General features: G+C 60.5%; 2 non-coding genes across 2 annotated transcripts; both read right to left on the bottom strand.

The window, feature by feature from the left end:
• Nucleotides 1–253: 253 nt before the first annotated feature.
• On the bottom strand, nt 254–406 carry LOC142793961 (5.8S ribosomal RNA). The gene has a single exon (XR_012891964.1). It is a non-coding gene; the product is annotated as a 5.8S ribosomal RNA (ribosomal RNA).
• A 1,719-nt stretch (nt 407–2,125) lies between these two features.
• LOC142793950 (small subunit ribosomal RNA) lies at nt 2,126–3,940 on the bottom strand. The gene has a single exon (XR_012891954.1). It is a non-coding gene; the product is annotated as a small subunit ribosomal RNA (ribosomal RNA).
• Between the last annotated feature and the right edge of the window lie 8,560 nt (nt 3,941–12,500).

Below are 12,500 nucleotides of genomic sequence, written 5' to 3'. Positions count from 1 at the left end.
CACTTTCCCTGCAGGCTTCCTTCCGACTCGAAGTCCTGCGGCGGTCTCAACGAGGTGCCACATCCTCAATGCAGTCGGTCGCCCCCGTTTCGGTTGGGCTCTGGCACGACGGTCGCCACCGTCTCGCCCTTGAGTGGCCGCTGTTGGCGCTCGCTGTGAGGTGTTCAGCGTGCTGTCCGTGTTGCCGACGCGGTCAAAACGAGTCGACGGCTCACGTTCCCTTGTGCGCCGAAGGCTCTCTTGATATGTGATCCGACCCTCAGACAGACGAAGCCAAGGGAAGACCCAAGGCCGCAATGTGCGTTCAAAGAATCAGTGCTCAGTGTGTCCTGCAATTCACACCAAGTCTCGCAGCTGGCTGCGTTCTTCATCGACCCGAGAACCGAGTGATCCACCGCTTAGAGTCGTGAAAAAGTGTTTGTTCAATTCCGTACAGTCAAAACCAAACGTTTCTGGCACTCGGCCAAACAGTGGCCAAGAAGGGCGCTTTTCAGCGCACGCTTGGACTCCAAAACTCTGCCGCGCCTTTTTCGGCTGCCGCAAATCGAGCAAACGGTGTGTTTCGGACGGCGTTTCGCTTCCGCTACTTGCGAGTGCTTTCGTGGTCCACCCCTCTATAAATACTCGGGAGGCGTCGAAGCCGGTTCTCCAAGCCGGACCCGTAGGTATCGTTGTGTGCTCGCTCTCATTGGCCCGCCTAACCAGAAAATGCCTGCGGTACACCCATTTGGATAAGAGTGCACGCAGATGCGGGCCTCGACGGCTACACATTTCCTCGGGCGGCCGCCTCCCGGCCTCCGTGGAGCGCGGGATGCACGGTCCCATCGACAAGCCTCTCCCGTTTTTACCGTGGCGTCGCGGTTCACCACGGCGGGCGGGTCGGTCTCCTCCGCATAAAAAGGGGGACCCCCGCTTTTTGTTCCACGAAATCGCACAAGCTTTTTTCGCATCCACGGTTTGCCACCGCACACCAAAATGCCGATCCGGCTGCCTACTTTAGCCAACAGGTGGAGCCAGGCGCGCCGTACTTGCGCGGCACTTCCCACGTCCACCGAAGTCGGTGCCAAGGACCACTTTCGGCGCCGGAGCCGCGTACGAGCCTACTCGAGGCGGAAGAACGAAGCCAGCAAGGGCCTGGCCGCAAGTGCGTTCAATTGTCGGGACGTCCAAGTCCCTCGTTCTTCCGTGCTTCCTCTTTCGGCAAGTCGTTGCGGCACCTTCCCAAAGCGCGCAGACCCGCTAATCGCGACGAGCGCGACGTGGCCGTGCCGCCTTTCCCTCGGCAGCAAGCAAAACGCCTGGCAACGTCGACGCTCCCCTAACCGCGATCTCGCACCGTGTTTCGTGTGGCGAATTCAAAAGCCGGCCGGCGCTGCTGCAACCATTACGGTCGGTACGCATACGCCGCGGAGGGCGGGACGGTCATCGGAGCGTGCGGTTCCTCCATCGAGTACTGCGCACCTCGGCCGTCGCATCGCCGTGCCATGACCGGCCGCGCGTCAACGCGAACCGGTGCCAGCGAGATCCCTCGCCTGCAAGAACCGACCGGCAGCCTCCGTCACCCGAGGACGCGGAGGCGCTTGCCGCGGACGGCGGGACGGTATGCACTGGTGCACAGCGGACCCGTCACATCGCCAGTTCCTTGACCGACCGCCGACGCTTGTGCCGTTCCTCTCGTACTTGGCAGTCGCCGCGCGATTGTCGGGTCTCGTTCTTGCACGCTCGAACGGTCGGGAGGGCACTCGGCTGGCGTTTCGGGAACGCGCAGCCTCGCCTTCTACCGACGTAACCACGACTCGCCGTTCGCGCTCCGCCGCTCCTGTTTACAGTACTAGGCGGTCCCGCAGCGGTCGGGTCGCGCATTTCGAGCGCTTCGAGCCACGGTGCAGTGGCGGGTCGAAAGCCGACCTATGAGTGCGTTGCGCCGTTTGTACCCGCGTCCGCCACCTGGCCGACCGTCCAAGGTCGCGGTGTTGGCGTCCGCTGGGCGCAACAATTTGTCACGGGGTGCCGCTCCACATTCAGGCAGCCCCGTGGGGAAAAGCCGACCCCGCGTCCAAACGGGGTCAGCGGCAGAAAGTGTCGGGCGCAGACGCAGCTGAGGCGCTCACCCTTCACAATCCGTTAATGATCCTTCCGCAGGTTCACCTACGGAAACCTTGTTACGACTTTTACTTCCTCTAAATGATCAAGTTTGGTCATCTTTCCAACAGACCGGCGCAACCGAAAGGCCGCGCCGGACATCGGTCCGAAGACCTCACTAAATCATTCAATCGGTAGTAGCGACGGGCGGTGTGTACAAAGGGCAGGGACGTAATCAACGCGAGCTTATGACTCGCGCTTACTGGGAATTCCTCGTTCAAGGGGAACAATTGCAAGCCCCTATCCCAATCACGAAAGAAGTTCCACGGGTTACCCAGTCTTTTCAGACAGGGATAAAGACACGCTGCTTCCTTCAGTGTAGCGCGCGTGCGGCCCCGGACATCTAAGGGCATCACAGACCTGTTATTGCTCTGTTTCGTGCGGCTAGGAGCCGCTTGTCCCTCTAAGAAGGTTGTAAGGTGCTGGGAACCCCGCACCTATTTAATAGGCTAGAGTCTCGTTCGTTATCGGAATTAACCAGACAAATCGCTCCACCAACTAAGAACGGCCATGCACCACCATCCACCGAATCAAGAAAGAGCTCTCAATCTGTCAATCCTCCCAGTGTCCGGGCCGGGTAAGTTTTCCCGTGTTGAGTCAAATTAAGCCGCAGGCTCCACTCCTGGTGGTGCCCTTCCGTCAATTCCTTTAAGTTTCAGCTTTGCAACCATACTTCCCCCGGAACCCAAATACTTTGGTTTCCCGGAAGCTGCCCGCCGAGTCATTTGAGTAACTCAGGCGGATCGCTGGTTGGCATCGTTTATGGTCAGAACTAGGGCGGTATCTGATCGCCTTCGAACCTCTGACTTTCGTTCTTGATCAATGAAAACATTCTTGGCAAATGCTTTCGCAGTAGTTCGTCTTGCGACGGTCCAAGAATTTCACCTCTAGCGCCGCAATACGAATGCCCCCGTCCGTCCCTCTTAATCATTACCTCGTATTCCAAAAACCAACAGAACAGAAACGAGGTCTTGTTCTATTATTCCATGCAAGTTTATTCAGGCGACTCGCCTGCGTTGAGCACTCTAATTTTTTCAAAGTAAAAGCACCGGCCATCTCGAGGCACACAATGAAGTGCACCAAGAAAGAACCGGCATGATGTTCAGTCCGAGCCGTCGCATCGGGTAGATGCACTACTCGTCTGGAACTGAGATCCAACTACGAGCTTTTTAACCGCAGCAGCTTTAGTATACGCTATTGGAGCTGGAATTACCGCGGCTGCTGGCACCAGACTTGCCCTCCAATTGATCCTCGTTAAAGGATTTAGAGTGTACTCATTTCAATTACGGGGCCTCAAAAGAGTCCCGTATTGTTATTTTTCGTCACTACCTCCCCGTGCCGGGAGTGGGTAATTTGCGCGCCTGCTGCCTTCCTTGGATGTGGTAGCCGTTTCTCAGGCTCCCTCTCCGGAATCGAACCCTGATTCTCCGTTACCCGTAACAACCATGGTAAGCAAGTAACCTACCATCGAAAGTTGATAAGGCAGACACTTGAAAGAAACGTCGCCGGCTCGTGGCCATGCGATCAGCACAAAGTTATCCAGAGTCACCACACAATACGGGCCGAAACCCGATCGATCTTGGTCTAATAAAAGCACCCGTTACCCAAAGGGCTCCAGGCTCACTGCATGTATTAGCTCTAGAATTGCCACAGTTATCCAAGTAGGAAGAAACGATCTAAGGAACCATAACTGATTTAATGAGCCATTCGCGGTTTCGCCTTATTTCGGCATGTACTTAGACATGCATGGCTTAATCTTTGAGACAAGCATATGATTACTGGCAGGATCAACCAGGTAATCGTTCGACTGCGCGTCCGTCCTCGCCCTCGGCGGGCCGGACGCAGTCTGTGTGCGGCGGAGGCCACCTTCAGGCGCCCCAACACGCTTATTTTGCACTCCGAGATGACGGCGTTCGAGCTCGCTACGGCACAACCTTCCCGAAAGACGAGTGGGAGCCGTGCGGCAAGAAGCACGTTCATGCTCGCTCTTTTTCGTTGCATCGACTCGGTCGCGCCGTGCGGGTTGCCCAAGCCCGCTGCACTGTCGGTGGACCGGCCGGAACTAGCAACGGAGCCGAGACTGCAAAGCCGCCAGACGACGGGTCACGCCCGCGTCTTCGGCGCTTTCGCATCTGAATCGCCCGAGGACGACACGGAACACACCTCGATATCGTGGTAAAACGGCACCGTCCGACAACCAGCCCCTAACGCATCAAGCGGATGAGGCTGCAGACGACTGCCGTGGATTCCCCTGGAGCAGACCCGAGGACACGCTTGACGAGGCCGAAGCCCGCCGCATATCAGACACCCGGTCGCTTTCGCGTACGCCGCTCACGAGAACCCCCACATAATAGCAGCGATAAGTACCCAGACCTCCTTGGGCCCTAATACGAGCGTACTCGAGAAAATTTCACCGCGGGTGTGCCCCGAAACGTGTGGCATGTTGAGCGTGCCACAAGTCTACGTCGCTCTCAAACCCGCCGAGGTCGTAGAATTTGCGACCCTACTCACGAAATTCCCACCGAGGATACGGCCGCAAACGTACCGCACCTTGGGTAGGCCACGAGTTTGTGCAACACTACGCTGACGGCACAGCACCGAGGTCGTGCGCGCACGCACGGGAAAATTCCGCCGCGGTTTCTGCCGAAAACGTGAGGCACCACGACTCTCCGCAAGTTCGCGTCGACTGCGAAAGACCGAAGTCGTGAACGACGTGTCCGCTACTCGCCGCCGACACGCTGGACACCAAACGTACAACGACTCGACGGCGTCGTAGAGGCCCACGACGCGGTTTTCCTTAACGACGTCTCGGCGTGGCACCGACAGGTTAGAACGGCCGACCAACGTTCCCTGTCCGCCGTTCGGCTCAGTCGAAGGGCTCGGCGACTTCGGCAACGCTGCGAAGCCGCACGGTGACGCACGCCATGTCCCCATTTTTTTTTTCTTTCTGCGTCTGCCGGGGTGCCCCTATAATAGCAGCGATAAGCACCCAGACCGCCGTGGGTCGCTCGCCCCGGCTGACGTGGTTTTTCGTACTCCTGCGGCGGTCGCCGTCAAGCACGTCCAAATACGCTACTTTCGTGGGCGCATTCACGCTCTTTCGCTTCGCCGGAGTGCCAGCACTCACTCTGCCAAAAACGGCGAACATCCGAGCGGCGGTTCCCACTTTTGCGTCGGCGTCGCAAACCCCGCCCCGGCAGACGAGGTTTGCCGTACTCGTGCGACGGTGGCCGGCGGGCACGTCGAAAGACGCCGATATCGTGCGCGAATTGGCGCACCTTGGCTTCACCGGAGTGCCGCCACTGACTCCTCCAAAAACGGCGAAGATCCGAGCGGCGCTTCCCACTTTCGCATCGGCGTCCCGAACTCCGCCCCGGCTGACGCGGTTTACCGTACTCGTGCGACGGTCGCCGGCGAGCACGTGGAAAGACGCCGATATCGTGCCCGAATCGGCTCCGTTCGGCTTCGCCGGAGTGCCAGCACTGGCTCGGCGAAAGACGACGAACATCCGAGCGACGGTTCTCACTATTGCGTACGCGTCGCAAACCCCGCCCCGGCAGACGCACTTTGCCGTACTCGTGCGACGGTCGCCGGCGAGCACGTAGAAAGACGCCGATATCGTGCCGGAATCGGCCCCGTTTGGCTTCGCCGGAGTGCCAGCACTCACTCGGCCACAAACGGCGAACATCCGAGCGGCGGTTCCCACTTAGCCGTCGGCGTCCCGAACTCCGCCCCGGCAGACGCGGTTGCCGAGCTCGTGCGACTAGCGACCGCGAAGCCGTCTCGCGACGCCGCTTTCGTGCGCGGCTCCCACTGCGACCTGGGTCACCCGAGGTCGACGAGCAAAAAAGAATGTCGAAAAAAATTTTTTTTTTTTTGCGTCTGCCGGGGTGCCCCTATAATAGCAGCGATAAGCACCCAGACCGCCATGGGTCGCTCGCCCCGGCTGACGTGGTTTTTCGTTTTCCTGCGGTGGTCGTCGTCAAGCACGTCCAAACACGCCACTTTCGTGGGCGCATTCGCGCTCTTTCGCTTCGCCGGAGTGCCAGCACTCACTCTGCCAAAAACGGCGAACATCCGAGCGGCGGTTCCCACTTTTGCGTCGGCGTCGCAAACCCCGCCCCGGCAGACGAGGTTTGCCGTACTCGTGCGACGGTGGCCGGCGGGCACGTCGAAAGACGCCGATATCGTGCGCGAATTGGCGCACCTTGGCTTCACCGGAGTGCCGCCACTGACTCCTCCAAAAACGGCGAAGATCCGAGCGGCGCTTCCCACTTTCGCATCGGCGTCCCGAACTCCGCCCCGGCTGACGCGGTTTACCGTACTCGTGCGACGGTCGCCGGCGAGCACGTGGAAAGACGCCGATATCGTGCCCGAATCGGCTCCGTTCGGCTTCGCCGGATTGCCAGCACTGGCTCGGCGAAAGACGACGAACATCCGAGCGACGGTTCTCACTATTGCGTACGCGTCGCAAACCCCGCCCCGGCAGACGCACTTTGCCGTACTCGTGCGACGGTCGCCGGCGAGCACGTAGAAAGACGCCGATATCGTGCCGGAATCGGCCCCGTTTGGCTTCGCCGGAGTGCCAGCACTCACTCGGCCACAAACGGCGAACATCCGAGCGGCGGTTCCCACTTAGCCGTCGGCGTCCCGAACTCCGCCCCGGCAGACGCGGTTGCCGAGCTCGTGCGACTAGCGACCGCGAAGCCGTCTCGCGACGCCGCTTTCGTGCGCGGCTCCCACTGCGACCTGGGTCACCCGAGGTCGACGAGCAAAAAAGAATGTCGAAAAAAATTTTTTTTTTTTTTTTTGCGTCTGCCGGGGTGCCCCTATAATAGCAGCGATAAGCACCCAGACCGCCATGGGTCGCTCGCCCCGGCTGACGTGGTTTTTCGTTTTCCTGCGGTGGTCGTCGTCAAGCACGTCCAAACACGCCACTTTCGTGGGCGCATTCGCGCTCTTTCGCTTCGCCGGAGTGCCAGCACTCACTCTGCCAAAAAACGGCGAACATCCTAGTGGCGGTTCCCACTTTTGCGTCGGCGTCGCCAACCCCGCCCCGGCATACGCGGTTTGCCGTACTCGTGCGGCGGTGGCCGGCGGGCACGTCGAAAGACACCGATATCGTGCGCGAGTCGATGCTTCTTGGTCTCGCAGGAGGGCCGCCACTCACTCCTGCAAAAACGGCGAAGATCCGAGCGGCGCTTCCCACTTTTTCGTCGGCGTCGCAAACCTCGCCCCGGCAGACGCGCTTTGCCGTACTCGTGCGACGGTCGCCGGCGAGCACGTCGAAATACGCCGATATCGTGCCCGAATCGGCCCCGTTTCGCTTCGCCGGAGTGCCAGCACTCGCTCGGCCAAAGACGACGAACATCCGAGCGACGGTTCCCACTATTGCGTACGCGTCGCGAACCCCGCCCCGGCAGACGCGGTTTGCCGTACTCGTGCGGCGGTGGCCGGCGGGCACGTCGAAAGACGCCGATATCGTGCACGAATTGGCGCTCCTTGGCTTCACCGGAGTGCCAGCACTCACTCGGCCAAAAACGGGCGAACATCCGAGCAGCGGTACCCACTTAGCCGTCGGCATCCCGAACTCCGCGCCGGCTGACGCGGTTGCCGAGCTCGTGCGACTAGCGACCGCGAACGCGTCTCGCGACGCCGCTTTCGTGCGCGGCTCCCATTGCGACCTGGGTTACCCGAGCTCGACCAGCAAAAAAGAAGGTCGAAAATTTTTTTTTTTTTTTCTGCGTCTGCCGGGGTGCCCCTATAATAGCAGCGATAAGCACCCAGACCGCCGTGTGTCGCTCGCCCCGGCTGACGTGGTTTTTCGTACTCCTGCAGCGGTCGCCGTCACGCACGTCCAAATACGCCACTTTCGTGGGCGCATTCGCGCTCTTTCGCGTCGCCGGAGTGCCAGCACTCACTCTGCCAAAAACGGCCAACATCCGAGCGGCGGTTCCCACTTTTGCGTCGGCGTCGTAAACCCCGCCCCGGCAGACGCGGTTTGCCCTACTCGTGCGACGGTCGCCGGCGAGCGCGTCGAAAGACGCCGATATCGTGCGCTAATTGGCGCTCCCTGGCTTCTCCGGAGTGCCGCCACTCACTCCTCCAAAAACGGCGAAGATCCGAGCGGCGTTCTCCACTTTCGCATCGGCGTCCCGAACTCCGCCCGGGCTGACGCGGTTTACCGTACTCGTGCGACGGTCGCCGGCGGGCACGTCGAAAGACGCCGATATCGTGCCGTAATCGGCCCCGTTTGGCTTCGCCCGTGTGCCAGCACTCACTCGGCCAAAAACGGCGAACATCCGAGCAGCGTTTCCCACTTTCGCATCGGCGTCCCGAAGCCCGCCCCGGCAGACGCGGTTTGCCCTACTCGAGCGACGGTCGCCGGCGATCACGTCGAAAGGCGCCGAATTCGTGCACGAATCGATGCTTCTTGGTCTCGCAGGAGGGCCGCCACTCACTCCTGCAAAAACGGCGAAGATCCGAGTTGCGCTTCCCACTTTTTCGTCGGCGTCCCGAACTACGCCCCGGCTGACGCGGTTTACCGTACTCGTGCGACGGTCGCCGGCGGGCACTTCAAAATACGCCGATTTCGTGGGCGCATTCACGCTGTTTCGCTTCCCCGGAGTGCCAACACTCACTCTGCCGAAAGCGGCGATCATCCGAGCGGCGGTTCCCACTTTTGCGTCGGCTTCGCAAACGGCGCCCCGGCAGACGCGCTCGTGCGACGTACTCGTGCGACGGTCGCCGGCGAGCACGTCGAAAGACGCCGATATCGTGCTCGAATCGACCCCGTTTCGCTTCGCCGGAGTGCTGCCAGTCACGGCGCAGAAAACGGCGAACAAGTGTTTTTTTTTTTTTTTTTCCTAGAATTTGTGTTATAGAAGGCACATTTGATATCGGACGATAATTTTCAACTTTATCACGCGCACCGATTTTCGTGTAGAGGTTTGCAAGTTTATGGGAATTTCTCCACTTGGAATAATGCGATTTAGTAGTACTACGAGAACTTCATGGATGTACTCAAGGGTACGGGGCAAGTCAGTTACGTCAACACCTGCAGATTTTTTACACTTCAAACTGAAAATTGTTGGTTGTGAGTCCTCGTGTGATATTAAAGGCCGATTCGCTAACACATAGAACAAAGAAAGAAAGGAAGAAAAAACGCCCGCGCTCGCTCAAGAAACCTGGGTTCGCAACAAGTGGCAACAACAAGCAACCGAGCGAGTGCGCCAAAACCCGTGGCGGCCGAACAAACGCGAAGTCCCAACCGCGTCAGCCGGGGCGGCACGGGACAGGAAAAATCACTTCAGCCGGGGCGGCGGGGCACCGAATAAACCTCGTCACCTCGTCGCAGGATAAAAGAGGAAACAAAAAGTCTAAACAGCGTCTGCTGGAGCGAATGCGTAATAAAACAACAACAACAACAAAAAAAAAAAACACCCGCGCTCAAGAAGTCTGCAATCACCACAAAAGGCGACTGTGACCGAGCAGCGTCAGCCGGGGCCGTGCGGAAACGGAAAAACCGCGACTACCGGGGCGTCGAGGCACCGAAAAATCCACTTCAGCCGCGGCGAAAAAAAAAAACAAAAAGAAAGACGGAGGGGGGGGGGGGGAACCACGTCTGCCGGGGCGAAGGAAAAAAAAAAAAACGCGTCTGCCGGGGCGAGCCCGGGTGCGGCACCACCGGGAAAACTGTGGCAAACAGACATGGCGATCGAGTGAGTGGGCCGCCAGCCAGGCTCAGCCAAAAAGTGCAAAGTCCGAACTGCGTCAGCCGGGGCGGCAAAAACCACGTCAGCCGGGGCGGCGCAAAAAACCGCGTCTGCCGGGGCGGCACGAAACCGCGTCAGCCGGGGCGGCGCGAAAACTGCGTCAGCCGGGGCGAAAGAAAAAAAAAAAAAAAACGCGTCTGCCGGGGCGAGCCCGGGTGCGGCACCACCGGGAAAACTGTGGCAAACAGACATGGCGATCGAGTGAGTGGGCCGCCAGCCAGGCACAGCCGAAAAGTGCAAAGTCCGAACCGTGTCAGCCGGGGCGGCAAAAAACCGCGTCAGCCGGGGCGGCGCAAAAAACCGCGTCTGCCGGGGCGCGAAACCGCGTCTGCCGGGGCGGCGCGAAAACTGCGTCAGCCGGGGCGAGCCCGGGTGCGGCACCACCGGGAAAACTGTGGCAAACAGACATGGCGATCGAGTGAGTGGGCCGCCAGCCAGGCTCAGCCAAAAAGTGCCAAGTCCGAACTGCGTCAGCCGGGGCGGCAAAAAACCGCGTCAGCCGGGGCGGCGCAAAAAACCGCGTCTGCCGGGGCGGCGCGAAAACCGCGTCTGCCGGGGCGGCGCGAAAACTGCGTCAGCCGGGGCGAAAGAAAAAAAAAAACGCGTCTGCCGGGGCGAGCCCGGGTGCGGCACCACCGGGAAAACTGTGGCAAACAGACATGGCGATCGAGTGAGTGGGCCGCCAGCAAGGCTCAGCCAAAAAGTGCTAAGTCCGAACTGCGTCAGCTGGGGCGGCAAAAAACCGCGTCTGCCGGGGCGGCACGAAACCGCGTCAGCCGGGGCGGCGCGAAAACCGCGTCTGCCGGGGCGGCACGAAACCGCGTCAGCCGGGGCGGCGCGAAAACTGCGTCAGCCGGGGCGAGCCCGGGTGCGGCACCACCGGGAAAACTGTGGCAAACAGACATGGCGATCGAGTGAGTGGGCCGCCAGCCAGGCACAGCCGAAAAGTGCTAAGTCCGAACTGCGTCAGCCGGGGCGGCAAAAACCGCGTCAGCCGGGGCGGCGCGAAAACCGCGTCTGCCGGGGCGGCACGAAACCGCGTCAGCCGGGGCGGCGCGAAAACTGCGTCAGCCGGGGCGAGCCCGGGTGCGGCACCACCGGGAAAACTGTGGCTAACAGACATGGCGATCGAGTGAGTGGGCCACCAGCCAGGCTCAGCCAAAAAGTGCTAAGTCCGAACTGCGTCAGCCGGGGCGGCAAAAACCGCGTCAGCCGGGGCGGCGCAAAAAACCGCGTCTGCCGGGGCGGCACGAAACCGCGTCAGCCGGGGCGGCGCGAAAACTGCGTCAGCCGGGGCGAAAGAAAAAAAAAAAACGCGTCTGCCGGGGCGAGCCCGGGTGCGGCACCACCGGGAAAACTGTGGCAAACAGACATGGCGATCGAGTGAGTGGGCCGCCAGCCAGGCACAGCCGAAAAGTGCCAAGTCCGAACTGCGTCAGCCGGGGCGGCAAAAAACCGCGTCAGCCGGGGCGGCGCAAAAAACCGCGTCTGCCGGGGCGGCACGAAACCGCGTCAGCCGGGGCGGCGCGAAAACTGCGTCAGCCGGGGCGAGCCCGGGTGCGGCACCACCGGGAAAACTGTGGCAAACAGACATGGCGATCGAGTGAGTGGGCCGCCAGCCAGGCTCAGCCAAAAAGTGCCAAGTCCGAACTGCGTCAGCCGGGGCGGCGCAAAAAACCGCGTCTGCCGGGGCGGCGCGAAAACCGCGTCTGCCGGGGCGGCGCGAAAACTGCGTCAGCCGGGGCGAAAGAAAAAAAAAACGCGTCTGCCGGGGCGGCAAAAAACCGCGTCTGCCGGGGCGGCACGAAACCGCGTCAGCCGGGGCGGCGCGAAAACCGCGTCTGCCGGGGCGGCACGAAACCGCGTCAGCCGGGGCGAGCCCGGGTGCGGCACCACCGGGAAAACTGTGGCAAACAGACATGGCGATCGAGTGAGTGGGCCGCCAGCCAGGCACAGCCGAAAAGTGCTAAGTCCGAACTGCGTCAGCCGGGGCGGCGCGAAAACCGCGTCAGCCGGGGCGGCGCAAAAACTGCGTCAGCCGGGGCGGCACGGAAAAACGAAAACCGCGTCAGCCGGGGCGGCACGGAAAAACGAAAACCACGTCAGCCGGGGCGACATCAAAATGAGGAAAAAAAAAAAAAACTGCCTTAGGACACCTGCGTACACTTTCATGCGTTTGGGCATATCTCTCTGTAACACGCGCGCCCCTCGTTACGCGCGGCACTCTGTTTTCTCCGACACCCATATTTCGGCGGCATGTGGCACGCGCGCCCGTCCCTACGCACGGCACACCGCAGTGCTTTCTCGATATTTTTCTTTTCCTCCAACACCGTCATCTATAGGCTTTTAGTGACCTGTTGCTCGTGGCAAAAGTTCGCTAGCTCTGACACCTCTTGCATGCGCACCGTTTTTGCGCACGGTGCTATGCCGCAAAGCACGGCAGTCGCATGCGTTTCTCTCAGGCACCTCTTTTTTGACACAACGCTGTGGTGCTTAGAAACACACCCGCCGCTTTTGCGCACAGAACTCCACCGTACAGCACGGTAGTCACGTTTGTTCCACACGAACAGCAGTGTGCATCGT

This window comes from Rhipicephalus microplus, unplaced genomic scaffold, assembly GCF_043290135.1.
Source record: "Rhipicephalus microplus isolate Deutch F79 unplaced genomic scaffold, USDA_Rmic scaffold_349, whole genome shotgun sequence".
NCBI lineage: Eukaryota > Metazoa > Arthropoda > Arachnida > Ixodida > Ixodidae > Rhipicephalus > Rhipicephalus microplus.
This window is presented reverse-complemented; position numbering and strand designations above follow the sequence as displayed.